This window comes from Ursus arctos, unplaced genomic scaffold, assembly GCF_023065955.2.
Source record: "Ursus arctos isolate Adak ecotype North America unplaced genomic scaffold, UrsArc2.0 scaffold_17, whole genome shotgun sequence".
Classification (NCBI taxonomy): domain Eukaryota; kingdom Metazoa; phylum Chordata; class Mammalia; order Carnivora; family Ursidae; genus Ursus; species Ursus arctos.
The window spans coordinates 16,539,157-16,565,095 of record NW_026622841.1 but is presented as its reverse complement, the minus strand read 5'-3'; the positions used below and the strand labels follow the sequence as shown (position 1 = coordinate 16,565,095).

General features: G+C 46.7%; 1 long non-coding RNA gene across 12 annotated transcripts in view; it reads left to right on the top strand.

Annotated features, from left to right (window-relative positions):
• Positions 1-546: 546 nt before the first annotated feature.
• The window catches only part of LOC123000886 (uncharacterized), a 77,066-nt gene continuing 51,673 nt past the window's right edge, over positions 547-25,939 (top strand). For 6 of the 12 annotated variants that reach the window (XR_008959789.1, XR_008959788.1, XR_006409256.3 and 3 more), the window contains exons 1-2: positions 883-1,005; positions 3,935-4,523. This is a non-coding gene — a long non-coding RNA (uncharacterized LOC123000886). Of the gene's footprint in view, positions 1,006-3,934; positions 4,524-5,557; positions 6,673-9,526; positions 12,347-13,529; positions 22,861-25,939 lie in introns of those variants that run through there. The other 6 variants (XR_008959792.1, XR_008959793.1, XR_008959791.1 and 3 more) reach the window with 6 other exon arrangements.

The following is a 25,939-nucleotide window of genomic DNA, read 5'->3' as shown; positions in this document are numbered from 1 at the left end:
CGCATTTATTACTAGGGAGGGTGACAAATAGCTTCCTTTCTAAGGAAGCAAAATGACAGAGTGGCCTGAGGAGGAAAAGAAACGATCAGAGACATTAAAAATAATAGCAGTTGTGTAAAGAAGTGTTGGATCATTAGATCGCACACCTGAAACCACTACAACACTGTAGGCTAATTCTACTGGAATTAAAAAAACAGATTTTAAAAATACGAATAAAATAATAGCAGCTAACAGACCACACTTAGGACCGACGGCAGCCCCCAATGGTTGTTGAGCTCCCTGCTTCTGTATGACTCTGTCTTCCTACCAGTCTGTAAACTCCATCAGTCTTGCTCACCACTGCATTACGAGGGCTCCGCAGGTAAGGAGGAGCTTAATAAATAATTGTTGGCGTGAACAAATAGATCGGAACTACGTCAGAAACGATCAGTTCGAGAGGAGAATGAGACCGGCTTCCAAATATTGGTCAAGAGCTCGAAGTAGGATGCGTCGAGGATATATTTAATTTATTTAATAGCTTCCTATGACCCAGTGACTTCTCCGGGTCTTGAAATCTGAGGAGGTGACAATGTCATAGACTGTAGTCTTTCTGTAAGGAAAGAGTAAAAAACACCCAGGTTTTGGGGGGAAGGCTGTGTTCAGCAGGTGCACCTGCCTGCCTTCCCCACCGGCCTCTGCTTCTGCCTGGGCTGCAGGCCACCCCCGGGCCGAGGGGGGGCGCTGGGCTTCCCAGCCTGGCTGAGTGTGCTTGACCAAAGGTGACGATGACTTAGTGGGCTGAGGTCATGCCCTCCCAGCCTCCGAATCAATAATTTAATGTGACTTATCAGAGAGAGAAAGAACTGTTTACTTTAAAACCCTGGATCCCATAAAGGGAGAGGGCAAAGGCCTACACCCCACAGAAGCTCCGGGCTCGCGGCCGCCCCACACAGCCCGCATGGACGGGGAGCCTGCAAGGCGCCGGAGGAAGGCCCAGGCCTGGAGGGGACCAGCGCGGCCTGGAAGGTAAGCACCCCTCTCCCCGAGCACCTTCCAGCTCCCCTGGGTGAATCAGGCCGTTCTTGGGGGTGGCCACTGACTCCGAGAAACAGGGGCGCGCTGCGCCCAGGTGTTTCCAGAAAGCCCGCACAGCACCTGAGCGACGTGAAGTGTCAACTCCAGCCTATTTGAATGTGTCTGCTGTGATGACTCTGTTTCTTCAGCAAGCCTGAGAAAACCCGAGACCTTCCTGGAGGTTGCTCTCAGCCCAGCGGAGGAAAGGACAGCTAGGGAGGATTCAAAGGCCTGGAGGCCACCCCGACTTTTATCGGTGCCCTCGGAGTGGCCTCCATGGAGCCACTTCCTGTCCTAGGATGGCCTGACTTAGCAGGAACACCAAGGCCTTCAAACAAGATCCCATGGCAGGATAATTGGAATTAGGGTCTTGTTTGGCCAGGAATCCCTCCCCTTCTCCATGCTTTGGGGCAAGCACCCCGCAGGGCTCCCTGTGCTCCCCTCTGATACTTCTGAAAAGCCAGCCTCAGGGTTGATCCTCTGTCCAAAGCTTTGTTCCCTTGACGACCCTGAAAACAGACACCCGCACGGGAAGAAAACCGGTTCCCAGGAATCCCCAAGCCTCAACAATTCTCTTTGAAAAAAGTCTGTTGAGACCCCAACCTGCCTGAGAATAGTCCCAATCATCCCCCCGCCCCCACTTTCACCCCTGGTTGGTGATAAGCGTGGCTAATAATTACAGGCATAAGGAGCTTTCCAGATTTTCCCTCGTAGATGGATTTCAATGAAAAAAAGAAATGTGCCTTTGCTCCCTGTTGACTAGAACATTCCATTTTAAAATTTCCATGTACTTTCAAAATGACAAGGCTCAGGCATATGATACTGACTTCCTCTGCCTTCACCTAGACTGTATCAGCCGAAAAGAATCAGATTGATGCCTCCACCACATCTGTTTGAAATGATGGTAAATGTGGATTTGGAATTAAGAGAAAGCATCTCCATTTATCTTTTGCTTTTTAAGAAAAAAAATTTTTTTAATGCTAATGGGTTAGGTTTGCAGCAAGGTGACACTTCACACACCCTGGAAGCACTCAGTCCTCAGGGCTAGCCCTAGAACATTCTCAGCGCCTGGGAAACAAAATCTGAAAGCAAAGACAAGCTGCTCATGCCTAGATCTGACATGAGAAGGAATAGGGAGTCTTGTGATATTCCTGGTACTTTGGAATCTAAGATCAAGGAGCTGTGAGGCACACAGAATACCTTCAGGCTGATGAATTTGCTAGAAGGTTAGGCTTGCAAAGGCTTCCTCCTTAATGAACTCTCCCTCTCCACTTATGGAAACAAACCCATGACATAAAGGAACAAACCCAGGCTTGCTTGTTTCTCATACCCATGGGTCAGTGGGATAACAGCATTCTGAGCTGACCACAGCTACTAGAAATGTCTAGAGATTCAGTCCAGGTTGAGAGGGTGAGAGAAGAGAGATGGGGACACTGCACAGAAACTGAGTTTTGAGAGCCAGACCTTTAGGAATGTGTAGCAGTTGACCTCTTTTAGGAAGTAAGGCAGGGGATCCTTACAGAGGATGCTTAGAAAAGGTCAGGTCTCTTCTAAGCTGTGGGAACGGCGCTGACATCGGCTCACGTTACCCTGAGTAACATCCCACGTCTTCTCCTGATGCATTACTTTTTTCACAGGAAGTAACAGGTATAATTATTTCCCAACCAGCTTATAAACATTCTGTTTTTTATTAATGTGTACTATTTAAGTGCACTTGTTAAACTGGAAAATGCTAGAACAAAAAAATTTTTTAAGCTGCAGAATGAGAAATGACCGTGAAATTTAAAAAAACATATCCAAGGAAATCCTGGTATTAACCACTTCTAATTTTTTAAATTAGTGGCATATTATTGGTTGGCTTTTGAAGAAACCGAAAACATTCCACTTGCTCATGTAAACTGCTTTGCCAATTGACAGTTTATCCAGTCCTACAGAAACAAACAAGCAATGGAAGATCAGGGCCGATGTAACTACGTTTAAAAAATTGTTCATAAGACTGAGAACACAATAGGCACTCAATAAATATGTGTTTATTGATGGATGCAATAAGCCCATAAAATTGTTCTGCATACCAAAGTATTTCATTAATAATTTGCTAGGAAATTAGCCTGAGGCTCCTCTCTCTGCACAGCACTCACTTTGCAAGCTTGTCCACAAAGCAGTGTAAGCTCTAACTGCCGAATTTCAGAGGTGTTTTGCAAGAAGGAATTTTTATTACGGGATCCACCAAAAAAAACCCAAAAAAACAGAAAAAAAAAACAAAGAAAGAAAGAAAAAAACTGTTTAAAAAATTGTTTAAATTCTAATGATTTTCCTCATTACAAAAGTGCTACATTAATTGCAGACATTAGTACATGCAGAGAAACAAAAGGAGGAAAAAACCAAACTATAATTCCACCACTCAAAGATAACAAGGTTAACATTTGATGTTTTTGCCCCGGACATGTATGATTTGTCACAGAAAAGAGCTCAAACTGTGTACGCTGTTCTGTAAACTACTTCTTCATTCAGTAACATACCTCGAATCTCTTTCCCAGTCAACAACCATTTTTCTGCAATGTCACCTTAAATGACTAGGTTATATTATAAGTATATTACCCTTTTCCTATCGTTTGGGTTGTTCACAATTTTTGCTATTGTAAACAAGGGCTCTGTGGACAATCTTATAGGTAAATCTGTATACAAATGGGTAGAAAATAAAATCTTTTCTACAAATTCAAGGGCTTTTTGCTTGAGATAAATTTCTTGGACCAAAAAAAAAAAAAAATAGAGGTTTTGATACATAGAAACAGAGGAGTTTTGTAAGCTTTACCCGAAACACATTAACTTTCTCTTCTCTTCTTCCCTCTTCACTCTTTCTTCCCTTTTCTGTCTTTTGCAGATTATTAAGACACCTCAACCATGCAGAGCCCACCTGGAGAAGTGCAGGCGTGCTCGGACCCTGCTGTAACGTCATGAGAGGTGAAAGGGGCCCGAGCTCTTGCCCGATGGATGGCTCTTCAAGCATGTCCTACTGGGACCTTTCTAACCAGTGAATTGTTCACCTCCCGGTGATTCTTCCCGATCGAGGCCAAGAGATTTCTGGAGCCTCTTGTCATGGTCAGCAACATCCCATGAGTGACCAGGAAGTGGGGGTTTCTGTTCTAAGTCCCTCAGGCAAAGACAAAGCAGATGAGCCTGGCTCTGGGGAAGAAGCATAAGAGTGTGTCCACCATGGCTGTGCCCAGAGTGCCAAGGGTTGGCGTGACTGGGGCCAGCTGGAATTCTAGAATTTGTATTTGGTGGGAGTCTCGCCAAAACTCGCAGAAGAGCTCCCCCTGAAGAGAGCTGGTCTACCAGTGAGCCAAGTGGCACGTTCGCCCTATCTTGCAAGTGACCACACCCTGTCAGGACAAGTGAGGGTCACAGACTCGAACCAAAGGAAGTCAGGTGCTTCATAGGAGGACAAGCAAATCAGCCCAGTCAAGCAGGTAAGGGAAAAAAGAGGCAGGGTTCACCACCCTATCCCATGGAGACCGAGAGACTTCTGTGGTGTGCTAATAACTGCACATTCTAGGTCGAAGAGGGTGATTTTTGGTCTGCATGTGATTAAGAGCCATTTTTCCTGAAAAATGCAGAACGGTGTATATTCAGTTGTTAAGAATGAGCCAATTCTATGGCCAAAGCAAGGCTCTGGTCAAAAGTTAACAACTCGGTTATCCTGGGAAAAAATTAACTGGCCCCCAACCTTTGCCTTTTCCAGCAATTGGGGGAAAATAAAGGGTTAGGTAAAATGATTTATTTCTTCCCATTCTCCATGGTGGGCAGGAGTTCATATGTCACCTAGAAACCATTTTTAACAGGAAAGCCAGGAAAACAGAAGGGATTTATTCATAAGAGGCTCCCTTTTGCTAGAAAATGAGCGTTGTAAACAAAAAACTGAACCGTTCCCCTCTCTGCCTTTCTTTCGTTTCCTTATCTCCCCTCATCTCCACCCTCTACCTTGGTGGAAAATGACCAAGGCGAGTAAGAGTTAAAATCTGAGCACCATCAAGTGCCTTGGTATCCGATAGGTGTTCCTGAGAGTAAATCACAGAACATCCACATGCTATATCCCCATGAAATACCATTGTAATTTTCTTAGACTGCAGAATTTACCATATTTACTGACCATGGATTGGGATAGATGGGAACGTAAGAGTTGACGAGGGCCCATGAATCTGGTCATATTACCACAGTTTATAATGCACCCTTTCACTGAGTCTTTGTTTCCTAAAATCAATTCTCTCTAGGGATTCTTTTTCTCTAAACCCTCTTAGAAAATTGACACAAACCGATTTTCCATCCATTTCCATAGGAAGTTTCATTCCCGTCAGTGGGAGGCCTTCCATGGGGTGGTAACAGGACACAGGGCAATGGGTCCCTTTGTTAGTTCAACTGTCCCAGACACAGAAGCCTGACATTTTTATCTCTTTCTGTTCCTCAAGATGCCCCCCCTCTCGTGATCCCTCTTTTCTCTGCTCAGGTCACTATATGGAGCTGGCAAGCTTCCCCGATGGTGACCAGTGGCAATGGCGGAGTGTGGAGGTGAAGTTAGCACCCTCACGGCTGCAGATTTTCCTTAGCAGAGCTGTGGAGTGTGACAATGGTGTTTGTGTCCAAACTATCAAACGCCATTATCACACTAAATAGCTACTGTTAGGCAATCCTTCCGCTCAGTAAATGCCTTGGCACCTGTGTGGTTTGGGCAAGAAGGTTCCTCTTACAGCAGTGTTCCCGGTCCTGTGTAATTACTGACTAAATGCAGGCCCGTTGGTACTCATAACCAGCATGTCTTCCGAACTTGGCCTCTCACACGCTGTTGTTAAATACTTTAGCTGGTGATGAATTTTCTTGTGTTCCTGAGTCCATAAAAAATATGGCCATGTCCCCCAGAGCACCCAGTACAAGGCCAGGCATGTGGCAATTGTTCAACCTAGGCTTGTGGAGTTGCAATGAGTAGTTAGGCAAGGGTTAGATCCGGAAAACAAAAAGTGGGTTGAATCTAGGTTGTACAAACCACAGGCTTAGAGGAACAAAATTAAGGTATGTGGGGCCTCACTTCCTATCATAAGAAAACAACCTTCTCGTAAACCTACACATGGCTCAACTGACCTTTCAGAAGGTCTGGAACATGCTTGATTTCTACCGATGTTAACCAATTACAAGGCGGATTTCTGAATTTGTATGCTAAGCCCTTTTCCTTATGTTTCAATGAATTAGCATCAGGAAATGTTATATGAACTACGTGTGAGTTGCCATAGCAAATCTGAACATTTTAAACCCAAGCAGCTTCCGGGACGATTGGACCAGCTGGGTGTTCTCGCTGGAAATACATTTTTTCTCTGAGAGGCGTTTAAAGTGAGGGGCAGGTTGTGTTTGTGCTGGGCTGAAGCTTCTTTCCCGTGGCTTGGCTACATGAACTAGTATATGTTTAATCAAATTGAAAGCTTTGGAGCAACCATCAGAAATAAGTTCATTCAATCATTCAGCCCTTCATTTATCAAGCAAATCTGTATTGAGCGGCTACCATGTGTCGGGCTCAGCCCTAGGCCCTGGGGATGCTTTTAAATTAAATGTGTCTGACGTCACTTCCAGAAACGAGAATTCCCTGGCTCACATTCTGTCTGGGACCATCCTGATGGTTCTACTTATATTTATTAGGGAACTAAATGAGCAGAACTTTGCAAAGTAACTCCCAGTCCCTGGCTGAAAACCACCATATGAGCGCAGTCCACGCGTCTACATGGTAAAGGCTCCAAGGTTCCTAGAAGCTTCTTATCCAAAGAGGAGGTCCATTCCTGCCTGCTCTGCATTTCCTTCCATCTTTCACTTTTTCCTTCCTGGCATTGTTTGCTGTCAAGAGGAGAAGCAGCCCCTCTGAAATGATTAATACACTGATGTCCTTCTGTGTGTTTTTCTGGAGAGAGAGTGCTAACTGACGGGGCAGGGGTCAAGGGCTCTGTTGTGCAAGTCACCCCACGCACACTATTTCACCCAACCCGTGCAACAGGGCCAAGATGACAGGTTTGGGGGGTCCTCCCACAGATGACAAACCGAGACTGTGAATGGTTCTGGAGTTGGCTAGAACTGCAAGCACAGCTCACCACGGGTGTCCTAAATCTCAAGTCCTGTCCTTCACCTGTGGCCTTCCTGGGCCTGATTATTCCTTAAAACCTCTGCTTCGCAGCTGAGGCTAAATAGAGGTGGGCTCCCTGTCGGCTTTGTCAAGGGACTCAAGGGAGAGACTGAAAGATGACTCATACGACAATCTTTCCTTGTGAGTGTTCGTAATGCAGAGAAAGTCAAACACAGCGAAACACCATCATCATGAAATGGAAGGGAAGGGACATCTCAGCAGTCATGGTGGGGTTAGGAAGGGGATGGCCAAACTGTCCACACGGGATGTCCACTGTCCACAGTGACCCAGCCAATGGATGTGACGCTCACTGACTCAGGGCCTCAGGCTGCAGACGGTTCCCAGGCTCAGGGACAGTCCCGAGCTGGCCTCAGGCATTCCTCTTCCTCATTCCCACTTGTCCCGAGGTTTTGTCCAGAGAGAATCAGACAGAAAGCAAAAGGAAGGACATTTTACATCCTTTCTACGAGGTTGGCTCATGAAATGGCTTATTAGGGTTCCTGCCTGGGCTAGTTCTGCATCCGGGATTGGGGATCCGTTCTTTCTAGAAATCTCTGAGGAACACACAGAAGGCACACGTCCCACTCCCCGTTTTCAGGCCGTGTCCTCTACAACCCCGCTGCTCTGAATCTCTGACTGGGGCTCTGCTTCCACCTCTCCTACCACCCCTGCCATGATTCCTGCCAGGTTCTCGAATAAGCCTTCCTGGGGACGCCTGCAGACTCCGAATGTAGTCTGTAAGATGAACAGGTCCACTTGGAAGCTTCCACTTGGAAGATCACACTCGAGCTGAGAGGCAGCCGAGCACCCAGGCGGCCGTGTTGAGATGTTCTCCTCCCCAGGACGTAGGCCTTACGTCGCTCCGTGAGCTCTGCCTGCAAGGCCCTAGGCGTCCTTTCATCTTAGCACAGTGTGTACCTCGGATGTGACGGCTGCTGTGTAGGACCTGCCCGACATCCCGGCCAACCCAGAGGACGTTTTGTGACCTAGCATAGCAGTTGACCAGGGGCAGATGGCTATTCTACACATTTTTTCTGAACTCTTCTTAAATCTGTATTTTCCACTGGGTATGTTTTTTGACTCAGAAACTACTAGAATGTTAGAACTGTGCACCAGTGTCGGCTTTGTTCCAATGAGGAAATTGAAGCCCAGAAAGGCTAAGGGACATGCCTAAGGCTGTTCAAATGGCCTGTGGCCAAGCTGGACCCAGGCTTTGCCCTTCATCCCTGTGTCCTGTGGTTACTGCCTGCCAAGAGTAGGCACAAAGAGGTCAAGCAGCACTTGCTGAATGAGGGATTGGATGCCATGTCAAGTCCCCTTTCCTTTTATTCTTCTGAGAACTGTCTCCTTCAGGTTTCAAAGAACACTCCTGAGTGTGGTATTCTAGAATTTGGTGGATGGGTCCCTGTGGATGCCCTTTCCTGCATCAGGCGCTGTTCACTGGAAAGACATGGGTTGTCTGGTTACTTTGTGCCTGGTATTGTACTGAGCTCTGGGGACACAAAGAAGGAAGCTGGGTCCTTTCTCTGAGCTGCTCTTAACCCAGGAGTTGGACAGAGGTCTAAACAAAGACACTTAGGCCTCAGGGCCCTAGATGCCACCACAGAGCAGTGGACAGGGTATCCAAAGACTTTCCTTACGGCCTTCATTTCTTTTCAGATGAAGAAACACTCTTTGACAATATCATCTTTTTTTGTTACTATCGGGAAAATAACCGCTCGTCTTTATTTTGAAGATTCAATTGCCAGCAGGCTAGAGGTCAAGGGCATTTTGTCGCCTGGGTGGCTGTGCAGTGCCTGAAGCTTTCGCGCTCAGTGAGCAGCGTAGGATGTACCGGGGGCCGGGGCGGGGTTGGGGGCGAGACTAGAACACTCTCAGTTGTGTGCAGGAACAAGTTGCATTTCTCAGAGGAGCGGGCTAAGATGCGAGCTGCTGGCCTTTCACGAATCAGCTGCGTTCACGCTCACGCCAGCGGCCCTTCAGGCCCATTCCTCCCTCGCGGCCTCCTTCCCTGGGACAGGAAGCCCGGTCCCAGGCCACCGTGGAATGCCCACTGCCCCTCCCTTGGGACAAGCTGCTGGCTACAAACGCATGCGCCCCACAGGCACCATTTCTTCTATTTGAAACCCAAGTTTCCTTCCAAGCTTTCTGAAGGAAAAGGAACGGTGCCAAAACACATCCAGGCTTACAAAAAATAGTAGAGGGCTTCTGTGTATCCCAGGGGCTGGGTCCTAAGGCAGCCTGCTGTGGACAGCAGGGTCACCCGGTGTGCTCTGAAAATCAGATTGATGTAACGCAAATGTATTGTGTCCTTAGAATACCGAAACACTGCATGGGATGTGTCAGGTGTGAGGCTGGTCACCGAGAATTGAACGATGAGATGCTTCCTCCGACATCTAGTGTTGGCAGCCTAGTGAGGCCACCGACAGGCAAATGTGTCATCGCAGTGCTGAGCCTCAGAAGCTTTGAGGTATCATGGGGACCTTTAAGAAGGAGGTACCATCTGGGGCAGGGGAGAGAGGCACGTGCGAGAAGGAGACACGCTCTCCAGGGCAGAAGCACTCTGGTGCTCCTGGCAGCCGTCCGGTTAAAGAGAAACTCGTGACCTTGGCAAGTGAAGGCTAGAGTGTTCACGATGCCAGATTGCCACCTTGAGCCCCTTCAAGTTTCCAAATCATTCGCCAGGAAGCTCCTCCAGAAAGCGATTGAACTGTGAACCTGGGAGTCATTTGATGGGGATTTTCCCCTCTCAGAAAGGCAGCCAAACATCCATAGGAAAAGATCACCTTTTTAATAAAAGAAGCAAGTTTTACTATTTGGCAAGGGACTGGGACAAGTGCACGTGTGCGTATGTATGTGTGTGGGACACGTTTGTGAAGAATTTTCATTTCTCAAAGGAGCTCGGTAAAAAGGTCTCATTGAACTGGAATTTTTATTTTATTTTATTTTATTTTATTTTATTTTATTTTATTTTATTTTATTTTATTTTATTTTATTTTTTTGAATCAGGGAAAAGCCAGGGCTCTGATCTCCACCTTGGGCTGACGTGAACATCCTTGGGTCGGCCAGCCCTTTGAGCCTGGGCCACGCTCCACTGGGGATACTGCCCCCTCTTGGTAGGATGTGCCCCTGCCCGTCTTAGCACCAGTGGTCCCAAAGGATTTCAAATTCGCTAGCTCAGTATTCCCAACTGATTGCATTCAGAGCTTCCCTGATAACACAGTTCGGCTTTAATTTTGATAGAGTAAGCTTTCAAAGGCTTGGAGGGGAGGGAGAGAGCAGTGGAAGACATTGTTCTGTCCAGTGTCTGTTGACCTGTTAAATACACCAGACAAGAACTAATCTTGTTCCACTTAGAGAATAAGCCCCTTCCTTTTCACTTTCCTGGCACATTTAGCCCAGAGAAGAGCTAATTAAAGCCCTTCCCATTTCTTAAGGCTGCCTGTCTCCTGTGCAGCATGTTTTGTCTTGCTTTTCCACTTGACTTCCAACTACCTCTGGATACAAAGGAGTCAGAGATGATCTCCCACTATTTGGACGGGCCAGACGCTGTGTTTTCTGCCTCTCTCACTGAGTATTAACACCCTATGCCTGAGATTTTCCTGGTCTCTCCTGTACCTCTGCGTGAGCTCGGGCTACCCAGGCGGATCTTTGGCTCAGCAATTAGAGCAAGCGATATGCTGGGTTGGGTAAAACATGGCTAGGGCTGCTCCATGTGAACCACGGGAGGTGGCCACAAATAACCACCCCAAAATGTAGGTGGTGTGCTAGGAAATTTTGACTACAAGAAGCAATTTTTCTTAGATGATGTCAAGTGATTCATCCTTACAGCAGTGTTTTCTTCCGTTATTTCTTCTGCTGTGTACAAGGCAGTGAGCTGGGGAAAGGTGTTTGGAAGGGGCCCCATGGCAGTAAAGGGACAGGAATCACACAGAGGCTCCCAATCACCAGGTAAGGCCCCATGGAAAGTGGCGGATAGTCAGGATTCATGAAAGCTCCAGAGACTGGGGTATCTGGTCACCCCCAAGGCTATAGACATAAATTAAGCCTCTACCATTATGGCGAGTCATTTGTTCCCTTTCTCTGCTCTTGCTGCTGTCATATCTGTGCCCATCCTCACTTACAGTTTCTGCTTACCTATAACTGTTTTCTCATGTCTTCTGCTAATTCTGGGGTCTTCGTGGCCCCCGCTACTTCCTGGCCTCCACCTGCCTGCCAGCTTTGGGTGTCTTTTCAATTTCTTCACGTGGTACCACGTAACTTCTCCTTCCCTGTCTCTCCAGTTAGGATTCCGGAGCCACAGAACTGATTGTCTCAGTTACGTTGTGTCTTCCCACCGGGAACTTCAAGCCGTGACACGGGCTGCTGGTCAACCTTTGGGGCAGGAAAGGACAACCGGGGTGTGTATCAGAAAGTCGAATGCAGGAATTCGCATGTAGACTTTACTCTGAGCAGGAGCTGTCCATTCTCCAGATGAAAAGGCAGGGGAAAAATTCTAAGGGAAGAGAGTTGGCATCTGTTTAAGCCCAAGTGAGATAGAGTTTGGAGGAGCCGAAAAACTTTAAGCTGACCGGTAGGGTGGGAGTGTGATGAGCGCTCAGAAGATGAGGCTGGAGAGGCAGGTGGGGCTGGCGTCCCTGGCAGCAGGATGGAGGAAGGACCTATGAGGAGGGCAGGCATGATGGCCACCATTATTTTATGGTCATGCGTTTTGCTGGATAGGTCATCAAGACCAGGGGTTGACAACCTACTGCCTGTGGACCAAACTCAGATGACCACCTGGGTTTGTTTTTGTTTTTAAGATTTTATTTGTTTATTTCAGAGAGAGAGGGCACGAGCCGGGAGGAGGGGCAGAAGGAGAGGGAGAGGGAGAAGCAGACTCCCCACTGAGCGTGGAGCCCGACATGGGGCTCAATCCCAGGACCCCTAGATCACAACCTCAGCTGAAATCAGATGCTTAACCAGCTGAGCCACCCAGGTGCCTCCGACTGCCTGTTTTTATATGAAGTAGGCATGGTTTTTATATTTTTTAATTTTGGGGGAAAAAAGTCAAAAGAAAAATACTATTTCATGATATGTGAAATTTACATACAATTCAAATTTCAGTGTCAATAAATAAAGTTTTATTGGAACCTACAACCATTCCCATTTGCCCAGACTGTCCCAGTTTGGCACCGAATGTCTTAGATCCCTGAAAACCCCCAGTTCCAGGCCAATTGGGATGGTTGTCACCTGGAACGCAGCCAGGCTCACTCATTTGCATATTGTCTATGGCTGCTTTCGTGCTCCAGTGACAAAGTTGAGTAGTTATGACAGAGGCCATACAGCTCCAAAAGCCTAGAATATTTACTATCTGGCCATTTAGAGAAAAAGTTTGCTGACCTCTGATCAAGACCAATGAAAAGTAGATAACTTATCTGATAAGACAAGGGGATAAAACTGATTGTTACTTTAATGAGAGTGTTAGCTATGCCTATTTGTTTTCTCCAGAAGCTGATTCCTTTTTAAAACTTAATTAGATCATGTCACTCTCCTGCTCCAGATCCCTCAGTGGCTCCCCATCTCACCGGGAATAAAATCCAAGGATCCCATACGTCCCTCTCAGACAGACCTCGTCTTTTCCCTTCTCTTCCTCTTGCTTGCTCCACACCATTCCCACCCCCTTGCTGGTCCTCAAACATGCCAAATGTCATCCTGCCTCAGGACCTTTGTACTTACTGCTGCCTCTCTCCAGACCCTGTCTCTCAGATCTATGCACACCTCGCTCCTTCACTTCATTCTCGTTTCAATTCAAAGTTGCCCTTTCAGCGAAGCCTTTCCCCCCAGCATAGCCCTCTTCACCTCCTGACATTACTTATTTATTTACGTTCTGTGTCTACACTAGAAGGTCAGGCACGTGGGGACAGGGACCTTGCTGTATCCTTGCTCACAGAACAGTGCTGATCACATGGTGGGTTTGTGATGAATATTTGTTGGATAAATAAGTGGTTGGTGGAGTTAAGAATCTTATGCATGTCTCCAGGGCCATGTCCCCACTCATTGGGCCGTATTACTACTAATCAATATTTTATGTTAGCCAATATTGGTCCTGTTACAATTATGTAGCTGCCTGTCTCTGGCATCCACTGGCCTCTTTTCCTGCCAAACACCTTGTATTTAATCATCTGAACATCTGCTCTGTGGATATCTCGTGCCAGATGCAAATGTGAGATGCTGCCATTTCTCTTGTCCTAAGGATGGATGCGAGAATCCTGGGCCCAGGGGTGGAATCAGGGTGATTCTTCAAGCCCTGGAGCTGACAATGACATTTTATGCACAGATGTACTTTTCTAGGATGAGGGTCCAGAGCTGTATTCCAATTGTCAAGAGGGTCCTCAACGCTCAGGAAGCTGAGGAACTGGGATTTTAAGCGACACTAGTCCATCGGTGTAAATGTGTGCCAAGCTCTCCAGTCTGTTACCAGCCCTCCTGTGAGGTGCCCTCCTCTCTCCAGTATCCTGGGTTCTTGGTGCTCAAGCTGGTTCCACTGGGATGCTGTCTGCCTCTGGAAGGTTCCTTCCTTCTGCCACTTCCGAAACGTGGTGAACACATCGCCAGGCTCCTGTGCGCCTCGCAGGCCCCCAGTGGCTGCTCTGCCGCAGCTGTTTTCTTCAGGGCCGCAGAAAGTGCTGGTCTTAGCCTCCCACGTGGCCTCAAACAGCGGAACTCTCCAGGGAAGTGCCCCCGCCAGGTCCTGGCAGAATGACAAGATGCACTTGTTAAGCATGACGCCCGATCTACATTTTCAAGTATCTGTGCTGCGGGCTCTGTCTCCTGCCAAGCCTCCCTGCTCATTTCCCAGAGGAACTGGGAGCCCATCCGCAGGGTTCCTGACGGGGAGGCCTGACGGGAGAGCACAGTCCTTTCTGAGAGCCGCTGGCGGGAGGACACTTGGTCTCTGCCATTTCCCCGGCTTTCAGAGGCTTTCCCTTTCCAGGAGGAGGAGGAGGGAGGCCCCCCGCTCGGCTTGGCTTTCTCTGTGCCCCTCAGGCCTGTGCTTAGTTTGGCCATTTGTGATCCTCACCATCACCACCTCGTGGAGAATTCTCAGACTTTCTGGGCCCAGCCCAGTTACAGACCGCCTGATGCCACCAAACACTAGCTAAGTGACCCAGCCCTGCTGGGCAAACAGCAGGGCCTCTACCTTCTCAGGGGGGCCTTTGCAGCATGCCCTCATGGTCTCTTCAAACCGACGCTACTGACATTTGGGCTGGAGAATATTTTGTTATCAGTAGCTGCCCTGAGCACCACGAGCATCCTCCCTGTGGTGACAACCAAAGATATCTCCAGACACTGACGCATATCCCACGGGGACAAAATCCTACCCAGTTGAGAACCACTGCTCGAGGCAGCTACTCCTGGGCTGGGAACTTCAGAACAAGAGGTAGAAACGACAGGGGGTTTAGAGGGGTTGGCCAGACAAATGACACCAAATGTCCCACAAAGCAGAGTATGGTTGGAGGGTGAGGAAGAGAGAGGCAAGGGCAGAGTTAGGCTTGGAGTCAGAGAACGTGAGGAAGGACATGACCTAAGCGTATGGAGGAAGGGGTCTCAAGGGAGGGGTAAAGAGGGGGCAGATTTGAGCTTGGCGGGGAAGTCTTCAGGTCACGAGGGACCCACCAGGGCCTCTGTCTGCTCTGGCTTCAGCTGGGACCAGTCCCAGTTCCTCCTTACTGCGAGCAGAGGCCCGACCTGCCTGAAGCCACCCTCCTTCATTCCTGCAGGAATGGGTGTCCTCCCTGTGCTGGGTCCTGGGTATATGGAGACAAAACAGGGTTCCACCCTCAGGAGAACAGAGATTCCATGAAGCAATTGCACCCAAGTACATGGAGATAGAAGTACCAGTGCCTCTGAGGGCATAGACTTGGGGGCTCAAAGGAAGACTTCCTGGAGGAGGTGACAACTAAGTGGAAACGTGGAAGACAAGTAGAGATTTTTCAGACAAATGGGGGGGGGGAGAGTATTGGCATAAGCTTTGAGGGTGCTGCTACCCCCTAAAAAAAGTTTCACCTTTTCAAAGGGAGCAAGCTTTTTCTTCTGCTTCCAATAGAGCATGAAGTGTAAAGCAAACCAGAGAGCCCTTGGGGCCTGGTGGGGTAGCAGAACCAGAAAAGGTCACAAAAAGCAGCAGCTTGGGGACAAAAGAAACCACACCTCAGCTGTGACCCCTGATGACCTGTGGCATCAGCATCACCTGGGAGCTTGCTAGAAATGCAAATTCTCTGGGCCACTCCAGACTCCTTAAAGCAGAAACTCTGCGGGTGGGACCAGCAGCCTCTGTTTTAACAGATCCCCCGGGCCGGCTGGGATGAATCCCCGAGCTCTGGGGCTGGGCCGCTGCGGTGCTTATTAGTGCTTAATGAGAGAGCAGCGGAGGGAATCAGTCAGCCAATGACTCTTGCCTTGAGAAAGAGAACAGTAAAATGTTCTCAACCTGAGCTGGACATCGCAGTCAACCTGAGGGTTTCAAACACCCCGTCACTCAGGCCATGCCCCACAACAGTTCCTCAGGAGTCCCTGAGGGGGACCCAGCCATGCACATTTTCAACTCACACTAAGTGATCTAATGTGCTGCCGAAGTGAGCACCGTTGTTGTAAGAGAAGGTATCGACGAGATCCTCTACTTCGAATGACGAGGATTTATTTTTAAACAGGAACAACTTACGTAAAAGGACGTATCAAGTACCAAGTGATTTAGACAAACTGGAACTTTATTTTTCTTTCCTTTAACAAAAAAAAATCAGGAAGCAAAGAGCTTAGGACTGGGGCAGTGGCTCCACGATGTCTTCAGCAGTTTGGGTCCTCTATCCTAGATGGCCACTCTGTCCTGTCCTCACGGTCAAGTGTGATTGCTAGAGCTCCAGCTATCGACTTCATGCTCCAGGAAGGAAAACTTAAAGGCTGAAGTCAGAAAGGGTAGTTGCTTGCTAGCTCAACCCCTTATTATTTATTTAATTTTAATTTTAATTCCAGTATAGTTAACATACAGTGTTACATTCATTTCAGGTGTACAATATAGTGATTCAGTAATTCTATACATTACTCAGTGCTCATCATAAGTGTGCTCTTAACCCCTTCACCTATTTCACCCATCCCCCCACCCACTTCCCTTCTGATAACCATCAGTATGTTCTCTAGAGTTTAGAGTATTTCTTGGTTTGTCTCCCTTTTTCCCTGTTTCCTTTGTTTCTTAAATTCCACCTATTGGGTGCCTAGGTGGCCCAGTTGGTTAACTGTCTGCCTTCGGCTTGGGTCATGATCCCAGGGTCCTGGGATTGAGCCCGGCATCAGGCTCCCTGCTCAGCGGGGAGTCTGCTTCTCCGGCTCCCTCTACCCCAAACCCTGCTTGTGCTCGCTCTCTCTCATGCTCTCTCTCTCTCAAATACATAAATAAAATCTTTTTTTAAAAAATTCCACATATAGGGGCGCCTGGGTGGCGCAGCGGTTAAGCGCCTGCCTTCGGCTCAGGGCGTGATCCCGGCATTATGGGATCGAGCCCCACGTCAGGCTCCTCTGCTATGAGCCTGCTTCTTCCTCTCCCACTCCCCCTGCTTGTGTTCCCTCTCTCGCTGGCTGTCTCTGTCTCTGTCGAATAAATAAATAAAATTAAAAAAAAAAAAAACTTCCACATATAAGTGAAGTCATATGGTATTCGTCTTTCTCTGACTTATTTTGCTTAGCATTATACTCTCTAGCTCCATCTGTGTGGTTGCAAATGACAAGATTCCGTTCTTTTTTATGGCAGAGTAATATTCCATTGTCTGTATATATCACATCTTTATCCATTCATCTATCATTGGACATTTGAGTTGCTTCCATAATTTGGCTATTGTAAATAACGCTGCAATAAACATAGGGGTGCATTTATGGGTTCTCATCAGTGTTTCCGTATTCTTTGCGTAAAGAACCAGTAGTGGAATTACTGGATCGTACGGTAATTCTATTTTTAACTTTTTGAGGAACCTCCATACTGTCTTCCGCAGTGCCTGCACCCGTTTGCATTCCCGCCAATGGTGTCCAAGGGTTCTTTTTTCTCGACAACCTCACCAATATGTGTTGTTTCTTGGTTTTTGATTTTAGCCATTTTGACAGGTGTGAGGTGTTTTCCCTCTACACCTACTTTGTTGAGGGTTTTTATAATGAATGGCTGTTGTATACTTTGTCAAATGCTTTTTCAGCATCTATCGAAATGACTATATGGTTTTTATCCTTTCTCTTGTTGATGTGATGTCTCACGTTGGCTGATTTGCAAATACTGAACCAACCTTTCATCCCAGGAATAATTCCCACTTGATTCTGCGGAATGAGATAAAAATAATACATTATTTTTAATGTATTGTTGGATTAGGTTTGCCAGTATTTTGTCGAGGATTTTGTATCTATGTTCGTCAGAGATATTGGTTTGTAGTTCTCTTTTTTGGTAGTGTTTTTATCTGGTTTTGTTATCAGGGTAATGCTGGTCTTGTAGAATAAAATTTGGAAGCTTTCCTTCCTCTTCCACTTTTTTAGAATAGTTTGAAAAGAATAGGTGTATAATACTTCTCTTAATGTTTGGTAGAAGTCACCTGTGAAGCCGTCTGGTCCTGGGTATTTGTTTGTTGGGAGTGTTTTGTTTACTGGTTCAATTTCATTGCTGCTGATCAGTCTGTTTGAGTTTTCTAATTCTTCTTGGCTCAGTTTTGGGAGGTTATATGTTTCTAGGAATTTATCCATTTCTTCCAAGTTATTCAATTTGTTGACATACAAGTTTCCATAATATTCTCTGATAATCCCTTGTATTTCCATGGTGTCAGTTGTTATGTCTTCTCTTTCGTTTCTGATTTTGTTTATTTGAGTCTTTTCTCTCCCTCTCTCTCTCTCTCTCTCTCTCTCTCTCATGAGTCTGGTTAAAGGTTTATCGATTTTGTTGATCTTTTCAAAGAACCAGCTCCTGGTTTCATTAATCTATTCTATTGGGGTTTTTTTAGTTTCCATTTTATTTCTGCTCTAATCTTTATTATTTCCTTCCTTCTCCTGGTTTCAGGCTTTGCTCGTTCTTCTTTTCCTAGCTCCTTTAGGTGTAAGGTGAGGTTTGAGATTTTTCCAACTTCTTGAGGCAGGCCTATATTGTTATAATCTCTCCTCTTAGAACAGCTGTGCTGCATCCCAAAGATTTTGAATCATTATATTTTTCATTTTCATTTGTCTCCATGTACTTTTTGACTTCCTCTGATTTCTTGGCTGACCCTTTCATTGTTTAGTAGCAAGTTATTTAACCTCCATGTATTTGTTTTCTTTCCAGATTTTTTCTTGTGGTTGATTTCTAGTTTTGTAGTGCTGTGGTCAGAAAAAATAAATGGTATGCCTTCAGTCTTTTTGAATTTGTTGCAACTTGTTTTGTGGCCTAATATGTGATCTATTCTGGAGACTGTCCCATGTGCACTTGAAAAGAACTTATATTCTGCTGTTTTAGGATAGAATGTTCTGAATACATCTGTTCAGTCCATCTGGGCCAATGTGTCATTCAAAGCCACTGTTTCCTTGTTGATTTTCTGTTTGGATGATCTGTCCATTGATGTAAGTGAGGCTATTAAAGCCCTCTACTATTATTGTATTATTATTGATTGCTTTCTTTACGTTTGTTATTAGCTGCTTTATGTTTTTGGGTGCTCCCATGTTTGGTGCATGAATATTTACAGTTGTTATATCTTCTCATTGGATCGTTCCCTTTATCATTTGTGTCCTTCTTTGTCTCTTATTACAGTCTCTGTTTTAAAGTCTCTTTTGTCCGATATAAGTACTGCTATGCCAGTTCTCTTTACACTTCCATTTGCATGATAAATGCTTTTCCATTCCTTTACTTTCAATCTCCATGTGTCTTTAGGTCCAAAATGAGTCTCTTGGTGGCAGCAGGTAGATGGATCTTGCTTTTTTATCCATTCCATTACCCTAGTTTTTTTTGATTGGAGCATGTAGTCCATTTACATTCAAAGTAATTATTGATAAGTATATATTGCCATTTTGTTACTTGTTTTATGGTTGTTTTTGTAATTCTTCTCTGTTCCTTTCTTCTCTTGCTCTCTCCTCCCATGGTGTGTTGGCTTTCTTTAGTGATATACTTGGATTACTTTCTTTTCTTTTTTTCTTTCTTTTTCTTTCTTTTTTTTTTTTTTTTAGCGTATCTATTACTGGTTTTAGACTTGCAGCTAACGTTAGGTTTATATATAATAGCTTCTGCATTAAACAGTCTATATGAAGTTGATGGTTTCTTAAGTCTGAACCCATTCTTTAGTCCTCTCACCCCATGTTTTAGGCATATGGTATGATACTTTACATCCTTTTCTTTTGTGAATCCCTAGACTGATTTTTATAGATACACTTCATCTTCCTGCTTTTGTGCTTTGCTTCCTACTTTTTTTACTTCTGCTTATGGTCTTGCCTTTCCACTCAGAGTCCCCTTTGACATTTCTTGTAGGGCTGGTTTAGCGGTCATGAATTCCTTTAACTTTTGTTTGTCTGGGAAACTCTTTATCTCTCCTTCTATTCTGAATCATAGCCTTGCTACACAGAATATTCTTGGTTGCAGGTTTTTTTTCTTTCAGCACTTCAATTATATCATGCCACCCTCTTCCGGCCTGCAAAGTTTCTGCTGAAAAGTTAGCCAAATGCCTTATGGGGTTTCCTTTGTATGTAAGTGTTTTCTCTTGCTGCTTTTGAAATTCTCTCTCCATCACTACTTTTTGCCATTTTAGTTGCTATGTGTCTTGGCGTGGAACTCCTGGGGTTGATTTTATTGGGGTTCTCTATGCCTCCTGGATTTGAATTTCTATTTCCTTCTCCAGATTTGGGAAGTTTTCCGCTATTATTTCTTCAAATAAATTTTCTGACCCTTGCCTCTCTCTTTTCCTTCTGAGATGCCTATAATATGACTGTTATTACACTTGATGGTGTCATTGAGTTCCCTTAGTCTATTTTCATTAATTATTATTTTTTTCTCTCCCTCCTGTTCAGCTTGATTGCTTTCCATTACTCTGTCCTCCAGGTTGCTGGTCTGTTCTGCTTCCTCTGGTCTACTATTTATTCCCTCTAGTGTATTTTTAATTTCAGTTATTGAATTCTTCATCTCTGATTGGTTCTTTTTTATGTTTTCTATCTCTTTGTTAAGGTTCTCACTGAGGTCCTCCACTATTTTCTCAAATCCAGCAAGTATTTTTACGACCATTACTTTAAATTCTCTATCAGGAATATTACTTATTTCCTTTTCACTTAGGTCTCTTCTGTGATTTCATCCTGTTCTTTCATTTGGGACATATTCCTCTGTCTCATTTTGTCTAACTTTCTGTTTCTCTGTGTTAGGAAAGTCAGCTACGTCTCCCGCTCTTGAATGTAGTGGCCTTATGAGGATGAGGTCCTGTAGTGCCCTGCAGTGCAGTGTCCCCTGTTCCCCAGAACCTGGTGTTTCAAGTGTGTCTCCTATCCGTGTTGCCTGTGCCCTCCTGTTGTGGCTGAGCCCCATTTGCCTTCATTCCTGTCATGGGCAATGGCTCTCATTGCCTGTTCTGGGCGGGATTTGGGCCCTGTCTTGGTGGTGGGCCAGTCTGGAGCCACTTTGGGTTTGAATTGAGTCAGATCAGGCGTTTGCCAGAAATGCAGTAGCACCAAATTGCAGGGTGCTTTCCTTTTACTGTCCCCTGCGAAGGGCGTCCATGTGTCTAGGCTGGGGGAAAAGGGAGGGCAATGGCACCACCAGCTCTTTTGTTCATGGGAAAGTCTCCGGAAGATCCCTGCATCTCCAGCACATGCTCAGAGATGAGTAAATAAATCTCCTTAGTAAGTAAATCTCCTTCCTGTACCCCCCAGGTGTTTCTCAAACTGCGGCTTCTATGCTGTATCTCCATGGGGCTGTTTGTTGTGCTGTCTCTTTAAGAGCTAGGATTGTTTCCTATTACCCTCCAGCTCTCCTAGAGCTGCTGATTTTTAAAATTCCAGGTATTAAACCCCACTGCTTATTAGGCCCCTTTGGTTTTCAAAGCCAAATGTTATGCGGATTCGCCTTCCACATGCGGGTCCCTGGGGTGCCTAGCATGGGGGTTTGCTCCTCTCCCCTCTCTGTGCCCACCACGTACCTCCTTCCCTAATGTGGCCTCTTCTCTATATTTATCTGTAGAGAGTTTGTTCTGCAGTCTTCGGGCCATTTTCTGGGTTATTTGTACTGATATGGTTATTATTTATTATTATCTGGGACAGCTTAGGGTCCTCCTACTCCACCATCTTCCCTGGAAGTCTAGCTCAATCCCCCTTTAAAGAACATTCCTGGAAGCCCCACCTAGAGACTTCTAACTAGATCTCCTTGGTCAGAACTATAGGTGGGGCTGGACCCCCAGAGCTGCAGGTGGGATATGAAAGACAAAGCCCCCCACCCACCCAGACCCCAACACAGGCTATGTCCGAGGACCGTCTGGCAGGCAGAGCCAGGCCCAGCTTTATGCAAAATGAGGGAAGTGGTGACTCAGAATTTTGGGAGAAAGCAGAGTGACCTTTGAATCGCCCACTCACATACTATGCATGGAGGACTGACTGTGCATTCTGTGTGTATCTATAGATGATATAAATATATACATATATTTACATGAACCATGGCAATCCTCTTGAGCTGTTATGCAATACAGATAAAAGGATAAAAATAGAGCACACTAAGGTTATTTGTTGAAACATCTCCTAAGCGGCCTGGAAAATTTAATGCTGACGAACAGGGTGACCCATGCAGTGAGGTTTCTCTGTCTCACCCTCAGTATGAAGAGAATAAACATGTCCAAAGCCCTGAGGCCTGTGATGTCAGAGGCCAGGTTGAGGGTAGGGACAAGGGAACCCCAGCAAAACAGAGAGGTCAACTAAGATGGTCTCAGGGGAGGGGAGGGAGGTCTCCTTTGCACATCTCCTCCCTTGCTTTGGTATTCTTCCTGGAGGTTCCTAGGGCTAAGATAAGCTAGGGCTTTAGGCTTATCTTGGGAGTCCATTACCAAAAACACCTGCCTGGAAGGCAGAGCGATGCATAAGGCATGAGTCAGATCTGATTTCTGGGCTGGCTCAGCTGCTGAGCCAGGAATGACCCCTGGGAACTCACCGAGCATCTCCTCCACGCTCAGCTACCATCTTGAGAAAGGGGGCATTCAGATGCCTAAATAGTCCTTCTGAACACTCATCAAGTTTATGGCATAGACCACATTTTCCAGAATTGACAGCTGTACACAGATGGAGGTTGGCATTATTCTGTTTCGTTATCAGGCTCCCATCTTTCCTTCACATCTCTGTGTCCACCGCCCACAGGACTGAACTTTCTGGTAACCCACGTAAGGAGATGGCAGGAGTGAGCCTCTCACGCAGCCTATCTGCATCATTTCTTGAGATGTGACATTTTACCCAAAAGGTTAAGTTTCTGGATGTGAGACAAAAGGATGAAGACAGTGTTTTGTGACAGGGGGACGCTTGGTCCCCTACTTTCCAATCGCACAGGCAGCAACTTACCGAGCAGGGCCGGACCTGCATGGAACAGGCTTTCTTGCTTTTGGAAAGTGGTGTTTACATTTCTTGGTACCACTTGTAATTTGGTGGAACTCGAAATTTCAGAAAAATAAGCTTGAGTGTAGGCTTCTTCCTGGGAAGTTTTGCATCTAAGTAACTGCCTTCCTTTTATGGAATTCTGAACCTGGAGTGCCTCCTTGATGACTTGGCAGGGGATAAGTACTCAGGGGTGTCCTCTGGTATTGTACTGGTCACTAATGCCACCATATCTCACGGAAAGTTGCAGGGATGGGGACACTACTACTATTAAGCTTTGTCCATAGGTATGTGAAACTTTATGATACTGTGATTTATTTTTATTTTTTATGTTTTTATTTTATGTTTTTATTTATTGTCTGTGTGTGATACTGTGATTTATAACAAGAAATATATATTTGGTCTTTGTCCCCCTTTCTGGCTGAGAGCTCTCCCAAAACCCTTGGAATTTCCTAAGTGATGGGAGTAATAACGGTGTCTTTTGTTATGTTAATGATGTAACTTCTGGAAAGCCCCTCCATAATCTAAGAAAGGGGTGGTTGCCTTGGAAACCAGCCACGTGACTAAAGGGTTGGGCCTTTGGGCTCCCTCCCTCAACCTCCCTTGAGGGGAAAGGGGCTGGAGGTTAAATCAATCACCAATGGTCAATGATTTAATCAATCGTGCCTATATGATGAATCCTCCATTAAAAAAACCCAAATGGACGGGGTTCAGAGAACTTCGGCGTTGGTGAGCCTGTGGCGGTGGTGGGAGAATGGCACCCTGGGGCGGTCATGGCAGCTGGACACCCATATCCTCATACCTTGTCCTATGCATCGCTTCCGTCTGGCTGTTCCTCAGCTACGTGCGTTCATCATCAACTGGCGATCCGGCACGTAAACTGTTTCTCCGAGTTCAGGGAGCTGCTCTAGCAAGTTAATGGAACCCAAAGGGGGTTGGGGTCTTTGGCACCTCCCATCCATAGCCCGCTCATTGATCAGAAGCCCAGGTGATAACCCGGACTTGTGATTGGCATCTGAAGTGGGCGGTGGGGGCAGAACCTCTGGAGTCTGATGCTGTCTCCATGGAGAGAGCGTCAGCACGTAGTTAAATTGTAGGGCATCCAGCTGGGGTTGCAGACTTGCTTGGTGGTACTGGAAAAACACACTGGAACCTTGAATGTAAGCAAGGGGTCCTTGTGGGCCAATCTCCTGCGTAGGGTTGCATCAAATCCTACCACCCAAAGTAATTAAAAGTGAGTCCCCAAATCCCACTGCACAGGCTACACCGCAGACCAATTCAATCAGCAGCTCTGGGGAGGTGGGGGTGGGAACTATGAAGCGCCCTGATATTGCAGGGCCCGGCCAGGACTGAGAACCGCGGGGAGTGGGTTAGGGAGGGTACCCTGAGAAAATGGCTTTTGAGTAGAGATCTGAAAGATAAGGAGCGAGCCAAGAGAAGTTTTGGGGAAAAATATCCAATGAAAGGTAAAAACGGAAGGCATTGCTCCAGTAAATCAGAGAAAAATAACTTGTTTGCCTTTTAAAAATAATTATCCTATAGGTAACTGTGAGGGCAGCTGGAGCCCCCAAATCCAAACCAACTAGGAGAGTTATTTTCTTTTTTTTTAGGTTTTATTTATTTAAGAGAGATTGAGCGTGCTGCAAGTGGGGGGAGAGGCAGAGGGAGAGGGAGAATCTCCAGCAGACTCCCCACAGAGCACGGAGCCTGTCATGGGGCTCGATCCCATGACCCCGAGATCACCACCTGAGCCAAAATCAAGAGTCAGACACTCAACCGACTGGGCCGCCCAGGCGCTCCGGAAGAGTTTTCATAAGGAGTCAGTCCTCCACTTCCTTCAGGATAGTTCCAATAGAGCTCGATGGAAAAGAATTTTGCTTGAATGAGGTTTTCAGGACTCCACCTGTTACAGAAAGTGGGTGTCCAGGGACCTGGCACCCAAGGAGGAGAAATGGTGAGGGTAGAGTGCCGGGGAGCAGGGGCCATTGGGGTCCTCTCCTTCCTTCTCTGGGGTGGGCAGGGAGATGATTCAGAGACGCAGGGCCATGTCTAATTTGAACCCTCAGTGGGTGCAGTGAAGGGTTTGAGTTACTGGTTTTCTGCAAGGCAGAAGTGGAAACAATAGTGAAGTGTGTATCGACCTTCAGGACCGTAACTCGAGGCACTGTTAGCAAGACATGTAAGTGCAGAATAAAGCGTGACCAAACAGGACGGCCTCCTGGGGGGGCCACAGAGCACGCGCTGCGTCAGTCATCAGGGGTGAACTTTTGTGGCCTGTTGATTCCGAGAAATAGCTGGGACGACCTGCGAACAGCGCCTCCCACGGTGGATATTCATCTGGCCAGCAGAGACTGCCGGGTGCTCCCCCCCTTCGCCAGTTGCTGCCCTTCCCGCTCTCCTTCAGGGCTCAGGTGACCCGTGTGCTGGGCTGGCCCCTACCCAGCGGAGCCATGGGGAACCCGCCTGGAGAAGGAAGTTTCCAGATGCTGGAATTGAATAATCTAGTTTCGTTTCTTTTCTTTTCTTTTAAAGATTTTATTTATTTATGTGACAGAGAGACAGCCAGCGAGAGAGGGAACACAGCAGGGGAGTGGGAGAGGAAGAAGCAAGCTCCCAGCAGAGGAGCCTGACGTGGGGCTCGATCCCGGAATGCCGGGATCACGCCCTGAGCTGAAGGCAGACGCTTAACGACTGTGCTACTCAGGCCCCCCATGGTTTCTGCCTTGTTCTTGCTTCTGAGCCCTTCTGGACATGGAGTCTTTCTGATGTCCCGATGTCTTCTCCCACGCGTTGACCCAGAGATGCCTCACGCAGTAAGGTGTCCTCCTCCCTACTCCTCCCCTGCCTCCTTCCTGGGTAAGCTCTACACGCTCCAAGTTCCCGCTGTTCAGGCTGTGTCCCTGGCTAAGCCTCCAGCACTGTATGAAGCCCCAGAAACAAGCCCAGATTCCTGAACAGTCAGCAGAGACCTTGCCTCAATTCACACGCCCAGCCTGCTGCTGCTTTCTCTTTACTCAGTGCAATTCCTCCTGTGTTTCCAGGCAAGTTTGCTTGTTGTCGCCCAAGGACAATATTCTTGCTTCTGAACCTTGGCTCTTGAGACGTACCCAATGGGGGCTACCTTCCTTTCTTCTCTCTGCTGATCCATCACCT